Below are 13,210 nucleotides of genomic sequence, written 5' to 3' on the forward strand. Positions count from 1 at the left end.
CGAGCGCAGCGAGACTAAAACAAAAAATGACGTCTTACATGCCAAAATTTATATATTTGGTACTCACAACATTTTTTTGTCAGAAATTCAAAACATATCTTATAGTGGTGATCCTAAGTTGTTATCTTTTATCTTCCGATTTTATTTTTCTTAAAACTCGGTAATCAATAGACGTATTTACACTTGTATGCAAATTTGTCCGCCATTACGTAAAATCACACAGGTTCCCGTAAAGTTTGACATCATAATTCAAAACATTTGACGTCACAATTAAAAAGTGATTGTTGCCTGACGTCAAAAGGTGATTCGGAGTAGATCTAAGGTCATTCGGAGGCAAAATATAGCTAAATACCAAAAGTGTAAATACGTTTATTAATCAGACAAAAATAGTCATAGATAATCAAATAATCATGAAATATTTGGTCTAGTAATCAAATTATCACTAAAACAGGGCCAAGTAATCACATAATCAAAAACCATGCCCGTTTCTTCTGGGACTATTTTGACTATTTTACTAACAGTAGAGACATATAATACAATATTATATGTCTCTGCTAACAGTTAGTATAATAGTCCCAGGTTTCTTGTATTAGAAGTTTGGCTTTAAAGTTTACTTTATCTAAATTTGTCTATTTAAATCAAAGACATATTATAAAAGGACATTTTTCTGTTTAAAGACATTGATATTATCAAAAATCTTAAATGCATTTATTTAAAAACTTGGGAAATTATCCGAATGGGAGAGTAGCGGATTTCAAATCCGCGGGAAATCGGAAATCAGTTCATCTGTTACCAGTTACACTTCCGGTTATTTTGATGGATTAACAATCGCGACAAATCAACTTTAATTTCAACTGAACAGGTGAGAAAGACTTTTTAAGAAGTTAGAAAAGTGATAGTAAACAAGCCTCACGTTTACGGTATTTATTTTCTGGTCGCTTTATTATCTGAAATTCAGACTGAAATATTATGCACTGTGTTAGTTTAGTCCCAGCTGCTATAATTTCTTTTTATACTTTACTTATTGATAGATATTCAGGCAATGGTAAAGAATCGAAGGGCTATAGTATATTCATTCAAGACACAAATTCTCTACATGCATTTGCCAAAACCGAATGCAAAGGAACAATGGGTTCCTTGCAGTTCCTCTTCTCAGACTCAAACAGGTGATGCTCAAGTGACCAACAGTGTAACACCTCTATCTAACCAATTGGCCCTTTCACTAGAATTGCAGCCATATTGAATAGAGGCATGTTTTCATAATGGAGGTGAAATTGCATTGAAAAACATGGGGAAAACATCATTGAAACAGAACTGTTGTTTGGAAACATGCTTAGGTTTCCCGTACTTTCTTAATATTTCCACCTCCATCCAAAAACTCCCCCTATTAAATATTGCTGTTATAACCGTGAAGTGGCCTATTCAACACTTTATTTTTTACCAGTTTTTAATCATGCGCAACTTGCAACTTGCCAGATTATTCATGTTGATGGGGGCTGTATATATACGTACAAGTATTTGGAAGAAGGCACAACCTAGCCCAAATAATAAAGACGCCTTGATCTGAAAGGCTATTGAAGTTTTTGCTTTGACACCTTCCTAAGACATCATAATGCCATGAATGCTGAAGCCATTTTGTTTCAGCTGGACTATGAGCATGATGAGAGGAAATTTTGCTCTCAACTTTAAGACCCAATTTTGCCATGAAATCATCACTGTCAGAGCCAGTGAGGGCTATAAATTTATGCATTTATACATATAAAAAATTCTAACCTTAAGGAGGGAAATCCATGACCTGTTTTATGAAGGCACACTACCATCATTAAATTATCTTCCGCCATCGTCAAATGATCTCCGCCATTGTTAAATTTTCTTCCGCCATCATCAAATGATCCCAATCAAGCAATGATTGAAAGGGGAAGTTAAAGTTTTGTTAGCAATTATAATCTATTGCATGTCATTGCGTAACCCTATTGTATTATAATCCAAAGTATCTCCTATTTTGAACGAGTACAAGATTAGACACTTAATTAATCGTAAAACGCAACATTATTTCATGCCTAATGCATACATGTATAACACAAGTATAACAATTAACTATTATATTGAATCCACACGAATAATAACTGCAACTTAATAATCTGAAGAAATTTTGTACTGTAATTGCGAATTCATTTTTGTCGAGCCTTCGACTTTTGTCGAAAAAGCGAGACATAGCGATCCTACATTCCGTCGTGGTCGGCAGCGTCCACAAATATTCACTCTGTGGTTAAAGTTTTTGAAATTTTAATAACTTTCTTAAACTATCCTGGATTTCTACCAAACTTGGACAGAAGCTTGTTTATGATCATAAGATAATATTCAAAAGTAAATTTTGTAAAAAAAAAAATCCATTTTTTCCGTATTTTACTTATAAATGGACTTAGTTTTTCTGCCAGGAAACATTACATTCACTCTGTGGTTAAAGTTTTTGAAATTTTAATAACTTTCTTAAACTATCCTAGATTTCTACCAAACTTGGACAGAAGCTTGTTTATGATCATAAGATAATATTCAAAAGTAAATTTTGTAAAAAAAAATTCCATTTTTTCCGTATTTTACTTATAAATGGACTTAGTTTTTCTGCCAGGAAACATTACATTCACTCTGTGGTTGAAGTTTTTAAAATTTTAACAACTTTCTTAAACTATCTTGGATTTGTACCAAACTTGGACAGAAGATTGTTTAAGTTAAAAGCTAGTATCTAGAAGGAAATTTTGTTAAAATTTTGTTCCATTTTTGCCGTATTTTACTTATAAATGGACTTAGTTTTTCTTCCAGTTAACATTACATACAGTCTGGAGTTTAAGTTTTTAAAACATTTATTAGATTCATAAATTATCCTGGATTTTTACCAAACTTGGACAGAAGCTACTTATAATCAAAAGATGGTATAGAGAGGAATATTTTTATCATTTTTTTTTTCTCATTTTTGTTGAGCCTGTGATTAACAGCAAAAGAAGGCGAGACACTGGGTTCCGCGGAACCCTTAAGAATTTTTATAGCTAACAATCAAATTATTAAGTACTGTTTACATTCAGAATCAAAAAATGCTTGTTGCATGGTCTATTACTGACAAAACTTGTATGGAATTTGCAATTTTAAGTCTTTAAAACCATTTAAGATTTAAACATTTGCTCTCCAAAAATTCTTTATTCAACATTTTACAACAACAGGGATGTAACTTTTGATTGTTTATGCTAAAAGCTGTAGATCCTGGTTCATGACTTTTGAATATTGAATTTAAGTGAGAAAAACGATTCTAACAAAATTACCAAAATAGAGAGAAAATGACTTGGAAACCATCTGACAGGAAAAACTTTGACGTTAACTAGATTACCAGGACAGCTGAATTGCAGTCTTGACATTGGAGTTATTACAAATGACATTAGTGTAAATATTGGCTATTCTATGATGAAAATTATAAATATAATAAAAATTATATCAGTCTATTCACTATTCCTTACAATGCAACAGAGGAATGAAATACTTTCTATTCATGACATGCAGGTCCTTGTTGTTTCAACACTTATTTGCTATTGGCATATGCACAAAATCCTCTATTTTCTATGTACAATAATTGGGTACCCATGACAAAAAGAAATGACTCTAAAGTTATCTTCAGCAATCATAATAAAAATTGAAATTCATCAGGAAATACAATCAGATTTAAACTAATGACAATTTGATTAATGCTCCTTTCAGCATGTTCATTATTTATAAATTGCAAGGTAGATTATGAACATTGACTGTCATCAGTTGCAATCTTAAAAATATTGTCAGCTTATTTGCAATGTTCTTTACTGTGTACATACAGTTTGAAGGATGAATTGGCCTAATCTGTCATTTCACCCAAAATTCTTTTGCGGAAAAAACACTTGGAAGTCATGAACATTTCTTAAGATCAATTTTTGTCAAAAGATTTTTTTCTGAAAAGAGCCCCTGATCATGATATGTATAGTGAATGTAACTTATGTTCAAAGGGAGATAACCTAAATGGGTCAATTCAATCTTTTTTGTTATTTTCAGGGAAATTGGATGTGGCCGTGGGTGGTATATATATATATATCATGTATATAGGTATCTTTTGTCACTCTACTGCAATAGTAATACATGTATCATATGTATTTCGTGATAAACTTTTGTGGCCTCAGATTTGACATTTTTTTGGAAAATTTTGTATAGAATCAATTGTTCTCTTGCAGAAATGTTAATTACATGCCTTTTCTTCTGTTGACAAGCCTGAGCTTGTAGTCCTGTACCAATGTGAAAGTCTGAACTGTATCATACAAAACTCCTGGTTAAATAATATTATATTAACATCTGCAGGAACCAGATTAGATAATTTTAAACTTCAAGGAGGTTCCAGAATAACTTTTGTCCATTGGTTTACTAAGTTATTTTAAAAACAATTCTGAAGAAATCTGAAATTTCTGGATCCCCAAATGTTTGTTGCCCTGTAGATTTATTTTGGTTGTTTTTGTCGTTGGGTTGCTCTCTCATTGACGTAAACACTTGTAACCTGTGCCTCCTTTATTCCTGGCTGCTATATACTGCCTTTTGCGTAATTAAACCATCAATCAATTAACCTTTAATTTGTATCAAAAAAGTGAAACTTGCCAGCATACTGCAGAAACTAGTTTCATGAATTATACTGTATAAAAGTATTATGAGTTTCACAAGCTCATTGTTAGTTTACACATATAAAAATAAGGAGATGTGGTATTATTGCCAATGAGACAACTATCCACCAAAGTTAAAATAAAGTTGATGTAAGAAATTATAGGCAACCGTACGGCCTTCAACAACTTAATTAAAACCCATACTGTATAGTCGGCTATAAAAAGCCCCGACATGAAAAATATGAAACTAATGGCCTAATTTATAACAAAACAATTTACGAAAAACAAATATGACAGACATGAATGAACAACAACCACAGGCTCCTGACCTGGGACAGGCACATAAAGAATGTGGTGGGGTATAACATTGTTTTTGAGTGCTCAACCCTCCTAACCTGGGACAGTGGTGTAACAGCACAGTATAACATATATATACATGTATTCAAAAACAATTATATTTTACAAATAAACTTCCAATAACCATCAGGGGTCTCAGTGGCTGAGTTGTCTAAGTAGTCCATCTACATTGATCTCTGAGCTTGGCAACACTCACTCAAATGCTGTAAGCTCAAACCCCACACATGACAAGGAAAATTTTTTGTACTTTCGACTCTGATCTTACATTTGTCTTAGATGATAAGGATTACCAATTTCCTGTCGAAGGTCGGTTGTTTTCTCTGGTTACTCTGGCTTCTTCATCTTTTTCCGCTAATAAAGATTGGCCACCTAAGTAATAAGCAAATAGTGCTGAAAAGTTGTGTAAAATACTAACAATCAATCAATCAGTCCATTAATCATGAAGATTAGGACCAGCAATAAATTTTAGGTTTTCATAGTCTCATACACTTATTATGCCTACCCTAACACATTTTTCTGACATTCTTGGCGAAGCACAGTTAAATCCAGACAATTTTGGTTAAGCACCTTTAAAGTCCAAAACTTTTTGCAATCTTTGTGAAATATTCTACAAAGAGACAAATCATTTGCTGTCCATACTTTTCCTGCAAGGTGCAGGAAAAAAGCTTAGTATTTATATTTTTATGCCTTGTCATAAATATTAATTAAACAATCATTGGACGATTGCTAATAATTTACATGATTTAGTAATAAAACTTTCAAGTATGAAGTTATTGTAAGGAAAGTCCAAATCCTTAATCTGTCAGATGTTGACCCCAGATGGCATATGTGATTAAAGTTACATGGTGTGTATACGCATGATATGTACATGTTCATATTTGGAAAAAAGATAAATAGTTATTTTTTTTTCAAAAACATTCTAAAATGTGATATCACTATTGCATGCATCATTTCCTAAAATCACAATAAAACATCTTGCATTTCGTCCATTGTACAACATTTGCCATTATAAAATGCATGCACAAATTTATGAATTTACAATATCATGAATATCACTTCCTCTAATAAGTTGTCCTTTATATATGAGACAATATTGTATTGATGGATCCTGTATATATCAGCTGTATATGGTATAATTTCGTCTTACATACATGTATAATGTCAAACCTGCTCTAAAGGTCATCTCTATTAACGGAAAACCTGTCTTGTATTTTAGCTCACCTATAGTAATACCTATGCAATTTAGACCTCGATTTAATAGTCACCTCTTGTGTAAGGTCATATTTCTCCAGTCCCAAGGGTGACTTTTATACAGGTCTGACTATAGAAATTGATGTGTAGATGGTTCTAAATAATGATATAATTAAAACAAATAATAAAAAGAAGTTTGAATTTTCCTTTTCAAAAATGTATATCTCAAGTGATTATTTATTGATGTTTATAAATTCATACGTCAAGTCAATCATTCAAAAAATATGCATCACATGAAAATATTTGATACATTTGATTGAATATGTTAAATTGGGTGGATATCTATTATAAAGTTTATGGTGATAAATGTGAATCATAAAATACAGACAAGATTTTCTTTTTCAAAAATTTAAATCTTTGTTGACACTCGACATTTTATAAATATGTCCAAGATATATAATTGAGTCTTACAATGGTATTGACCTGCAGAATGTATAGACTCAAATTTTATTTCTAAACAATTAAAATTAAGAGGGTATCTTTTGGGATCAAATGATCGTAAGTGAAATTTTATTTACATTGTCCGTATGTGGGTAGATGTTGTACAAGTGAAGATCAAATATGAACTTTAATGTAAATAAACCTAACGCCCAGTTATGGTAGAAGGGGAACATCTACTGGTCTGACATTTAATGTCACTAGGGTTAATTTATTGTGGCTGTATATTATATCTTAACTTTTTTATTGGATTTTAATATTAAAATTTCATTTGAGAAGAATTTTTCAAAGTGTATGGTATACTAAACGATTTTGATATCTATCTTTGTATACACAGGTAAGGTATTATTACAATTTAAAGAAAGAAAGTATCTGTTTGTAAATTTGGTGGAAATGGATAATGGTTGACAAAAAAAGAAATTAAATGATTTAGAAGGTGTTTATAAAATGTGTCAGCTATTTAAAAGATATACATGACCTATAAATATTTTATGCATTTGACTGTCTAAATATGAAGTTGGGTGGGAACTGAGACTGAAGGTTAGTCTTTTGTTAAATTCATCTCAAAGTTTTAAATGCTTTCTATGTAGATTTATAACCTTAAATTAGATGAAAAACAAGTTTGAGTGACTGCAATTTAGACAACCATTGGACTAGAGGCTCATTATGTATGATCGGTAAAAGCCCCTGATAACAAAATTGCAAAACAACACAATTGAAATAGTTGTCTCATTGGCAATCCGACCAGTACATGTACAACATCTCCTTGTTTTATGTAAACATGATAAAGGGCCTTAGTCCTGATTCAACTAATAATCTCTAACAAAAAAACAATTATGTCAGAGATCAATTGATGACAACCTCAGGAATACAGACTCATATCTCACTATCTGCATGTAAAAAAAGTAAATTACGTTTACACAGAGAGCCACTTGAACCCACTTTCAAGGGCATTATCTTTGAACCTCCTGATGAACATAGTATCCTACAAAGACTAATGAATCAACAGCACAGTTCATGCAAAGTGATTTAGTTCAATTCAATTTTGATTGTGTTCCTTGATTTACAGTAAACCAAGCATATGCTGGTGATTTTGAGCATTGACTCTTTGATATACATTGATTGATTGTTGATTGCTTAACATCCCTCTGATATACATATACCTCCCTTCAATGTACATGTAGAACATTATTATTCATGGGGTACACATTTTTGTTGATTTTGTGTTTATAGCTATAGGTGGACCATGAATCTTAAGTTTTTAAAAAAAAAAAATTTTCCTAAATAGAATTTTATTCAGAATTTGTTAAAACTACCAAATCATGTATTCACGAAAATAATTGTTTTTTTCCCCAATGCACAAAAAATATTTGTTTTACTCAATCCACTAAAATTATGTATTCCCCCAATTTCAACAAAATGGGTACCAATGAAATTGCTACATTGTAAATGGAAATAAATTTACAGTAAAACTGGTTTCTATTCAATATTCAAGGTTTATTTCAGTGTTTACCACTTAAAATCTAAAGTAAGACAGATTTTCAATTGAATTGCCATGAGTGGGTTGTACACATGGTACATGTATTGGTAATTAGTATTCATTACTTTATTTTATGATACATGTTACTTTACACCTACTTAACATATTTTTCTATGTACTTCTGACATTTATTAACTTTAAAGCTGGACCACAAGATGACCAATTGACACTTTAGACAACTGGTCGTCTTTGAAGTTGAAATGTTCTTAAAGTTGTTAGAACACATCGAAATTAACCCTAGAAACATTTGCATACATAGAATGACACTCAAATAGTCATAAAATGGCCAATAGATGACCATTTTATACTGTGAAGTATGGAATAGCCTTTGTAGTTTGAAAATATAATTTACATATATGAATAAAAAGTTATTTGGGGATAAACAACCCAATATTGACACATATAAATAAAAAGATATTTGGGGATAAACAACCCAATATCTACACATATAAATAAAAAGATATTTGGGGATAAACAACCCAATATCTACACATATAAATAAAAAGATATTTGGGGATAAACAACCCAATATCTACACATATAAATAAAAAGATATTTGGGGATAAACAACCCAATATCTACACATATAAATAAAAAGATATTTGGGGATAAACATAATGAATCTGCAATCCAATATCTGTTTTACATAAGATTACTGTAAATTCAGAAATTATAACGAATAAAGCGACTTGGTGAGTATATGAATAATGAGAACATGCATTTTTAATTCTGACACATATATACATGTATATATATATATATATATATACAGCTTTTCCTTTAATCGCAGTAATTATTGTCATATTTTGGTCTGTCATCTTGAAATCACAACAATAAATGCACACTATAATTTCTGAATTTACTGTATAAGGCCATACAAAAAACTATGTGTGTTTACTGTTACATGCTGAAAAAAATAGGGTAGGTTGGTAGGTAATTTTTTTAATTTTTAATATTTTTTTACATTGAGTCTAAGGGATGGTCAAAATAACTTTAGGGTAGGGGATAAAAATTAGGGTAGGTAGCCTGGTACAGTAAACACACATACCTTTTTTGTTTGGCCTAAGACTCTGTACTGGCTAACTTATAGGGATTCCCATAGAAAAATTTGAATAGCTCTGATAAAAATGATTGTGACATTGTCTTTACTACTAAATCCAATACTGTAAGAATGCGGTGGAACTTAGTTACTGAACATAAGAACTAGTGTACCAGTGGGTACTTATATATAAAATCAATGTCACTCTGCTGGAAAAGGATCTTTTATGATATTAATAGATTTATTACTTTTAATAATGTAGCTTTAATGATGTCTTTCATATATTTGCAGGAAGAGAATGAGACATTAGGACTGTAACAAGAAACATGATAAGGTAATTCTGATATATAGGCAATTTATTGTTAAAGAGAGGCGAAGCATACCAAAGGGACATTCAAACTCATAAGTCGAAAATAAACTGACAACGCCATGGCTAAAAAGAAAAAAAGACAAACAGACAAACAACAGTATACATAACACAAGATAGAAAACTAAAGACTATGCAACAAGAACCCCACCAAAAACCAGGGGTGATTAAAGATCTGAATGGCTAAAGTAATAAGGTTGAAAATATCAGAATTTTATCAAAAGTGTTGGTTTTTCCTGGTAAAACTTTTAGTTGCAGGTTCCAGTAATTAACCCTTATTTATTATGCACTGTGGCCTTTTATATTACTGTAAATCAGGGACTATTAGTCCCAGTGTAAATTCAGAAATTATTGCATGCATTTATTAATTATTGTTATTTTTGAATAATAAAAAAAACATACAAGGTTTAATTATTGTGATTTTTAAGAAATCATGCATACAAATATTACTTTTAAAATTTAATTGCAAGTTTTTATTTTCAAAAATGATAAAAACAATGCAAAATTTCTGAATTTACCTTTTTTTATGTTGAAAAGAAATCATAAACATTTTCTGTATGATATTACCATGATAACATATTGAGTTCCAAAGTCTTCCAACCATCTTGATTGTCTTATAGTGTTTGCCTCGAGTTCAGAAGGTCATGAGTTCAATCCCTTGGAAGGTCAAACCGAAAACTTGAATGTTGGTATTTGTTGCTTTGCAAAACATTCTGCAATCAGGGAAAGGTTTAAACATGTCTTTCTGCATACTTACAGAAGATTTGTGAAACAGAGTTCTCATTGAAAATCAAATTCAACATTCCAAAATTAAAACAAAACAAGGTTCAGATTCATATCTCTAGCCCTGATATGCATGTAATATTTGCCACTGGACATCAAACACCAATCCATACATCATCTGAAGTCTTTCAACTAAAAAATATAGAATTCAGTTAGTATTTGTGGTTTACATGATTAATGTTGCAATTTATTTATAAACATATCTCAATGACTATGAAGGTCAGTGGTTTTCCCCAGATACTCCAGCTTCTTCCTCCAAAAAAAATGCCATGATTAAGGAGGGTCTGGGTGGGAGGTTCTACATTTCTGTATTCTTTTATTTTTTATGCCATTTTTCTCTATTCTTTATTTTTTTGGTCCATTTTTTCTATTCTTTATATTTTTTTGCCCATTATTCTGTATTCTGCAAACCCCCATCCACACCCTCATGATTAAGCCAAGGATGCTAAATGTGGCATTAATTATTAACAACAACAAACAAATCTATGACATTTAAAAATATTATGGAGGAAAAAATGAAAAAAAAAAGACTGGAAAAAACAGTTTGTTTACAATTTGCATAAGAGTTTTTAAAGACTCAGAAGTCTAAATGAAAATCACAGATCAGCTTCTACAACAGTAAAGCATTTGAAAAATCAATAAGAAATCGATTTAAGATTTTAATATAAGGAAGAAGTTTCACTAGAGAGTTTGTAATTAGTAGGTCTTATGTATATTTTATAACTTTTAAATGTCTTTTTAACACATGCATACCTAATTCACCTTGGCGTGTCTTCAGTCAGATTGATGAATCCAAAAATGAAATTGTAGACTTAAAAAAGAAAATCGACATGATCTATTATATTAAATGAAAGGAAAGTAATTGTTTCTAATGAAGCGATTATTTCATAAGAAATTAGTTTATACTCAATTGACGCTCCTGTTGATTCAATTACTTTGACATATAGCATTCAGTTTCTAGTTATATCATTAACATTATTTGGCATTTTCTGTGGAAAAGTTTGGTTGCTATAGAAACTAATTAAACGTTAATTGTTCTTAATGTGATTGGAAATGAAAATTGGAATAAATTCGATTGTGAAGTCAATGGCTGAAGGCATCGATCAGGATAAAGGTAAGAAAGTTGGTGTTGTACCTTACAGGTGTCTTTTTACTGTCAAAATAGAAATTTGTGAGTGCATTTATTAATGTGAATGAGTTTTTATTTTTGGAAAAACATATATATATATATATATATATATATATATATATATGTATGTCTGCCTATGTGTAGTGACAACTGTAAATTATACCTTGTCCATCGGATTCCTTATGATTAAGAAATGCCAGGCTTTAGAATATTTATAAAGTGCCTAGAAAATCAACCTAACAATGTTAGAGTAGATTTGATTCTTTACTTCCTCCCCAAGCGGGGCTGGAACCTGTACTTTTCACTTCATACTTCTACGGCAACACCGCCTAGCATTGCGCAGACGCCTTATCCCCTCCTCTAACTATAGCTGTAGTTAGAGGAGGGGATAAGGCGTCTGCGCAATGCTAGGCGGTGTTGCCGTAGAAGTATGAAGTGAAAAGTACAGGTTCCAGCCCCGCTTGGGGAGGAAGTAAAGAATCAAATCTACTCTAACATTGTTAGGTTGATTTTCTAGGCACTTTATATATATATATATATATATATATATTCATTTGCAATTTTCACATTAATAAAAGCATTGCAAAATATTCAAAATGTTTAGTATTTGTTGTTTAAGGATGTAGTCATGTCAGGTTAAGGAATTTTTGTCAGATGTTCGGACTCTTTGGATTTTTTCCTACAATATAGAGTAAAATATTTGTTTGCCCCATGTCACCCACTTTTCTTTATATATAAAACTTCAATAGCTCATAAAAGGTCATTTACCAAAATTTAAGCAGATTCTAGATTTTTTTTCTTACGATTTGAGACCCAAATAATGCCAATGCTAAAGGTAAAAGTCAGAGAAATTAAATATCTCGAAAATGAGTTCCAAAACTTATCAATATTTTTAGCTTATTTTGTCCCTTAACTAATGCTCTTCGTCCGTCTGTATGTCCCAAAATTGGTTTCCTTTCTCTAACTTGAGTTTGCCTCAACCAAATGTTATGAAACTTATACACAATGCTTATTACCACAAAATACAGATCAATTTTGAATTTTGGTGGCGTCACTTTAACCGTTCTAGAGTTATGCCCCTTTATAAATGGAAAAATTGCAAAAATTTTAGTTTCCGTTCTCTAACTTAAGTTTGCCTCAACCAAATGTTATGGAACTTATACACAATGCTAATTACCACAAAACACAAATCAAGTTTGAATTTTGGTGGCGTCACTTTAACCGTTCTAGAGTTATGCCCCTTTATAAATGGAAAAATTGCAAAATTTTTATTTTCTTCTAAATATCAAGAATTTTTTTTTTATTAAAATTGGAGTTATCTTCCTTTGTCCATGATTAAAGTTGAATCAACTACAATCAATGCTTTATACAATGCAATGTTTAATTTTGACTTCCACTGATAAAACACAGATCAAGTTGAGTTTGGGTAGTGTCACTTTAACCATTATTGAGTTATGCCCCTTTATAAATCGAAAGATTGCAAAATTTTTAGTTTCCATTCTGTAACTTAAGTTTGCCCCAACCAAACATTATGAAACCTAAGATCAAGTACAAATTTTTTGTTTCCGTTTTCTAGCTTTAGTTTGCCTCAACCAAATGTTATGAAACTTATACACAACCGTTCCAGAGTTATGCGTGTTTACAA

The 13,210-nt window shown here is 31.1% G+C and overlaps 1 protein-coding gene across 2 annotated transcripts in view; it reads left to right on the top strand.

The window, feature by feature from the left end:
• Positions 1 to 803: 803 nt before the first annotated feature.
• LOC127718002 (uncharacterized) overlaps positions 804 to 13,210 on the top strand; it is a 108,164-nt gene continuing 95,757 nt past the window's right edge. For both annotated transcript variants that reach the window (XM_052223884.1, XM_052223885.1), the window contains exons 1-2: positions 804 to 862; positions 9,578 to 9,620. The gene's annotated coding sequence lies outside the window, so the exon portion shown is untranslated. The remainder of the gene's footprint in view (positions 863 to 9,577; positions 9,621 to 13,210) is intronic.

The sequence above is a fragment of the Mytilus californianus genome, unplaced genomic scaffold, assembly GCF_021869535.1.
Source record: "Mytilus californianus isolate M0D057914Y unplaced genomic scaffold, xbMytCali1.0.p SCAF_10, whole genome shotgun sequence".
Classification (NCBI taxonomy): Eukaryota; Metazoa; Mollusca; class Bivalvia; order Mytilida; family Mytilidae; genus Mytilus; species Mytilus californianus.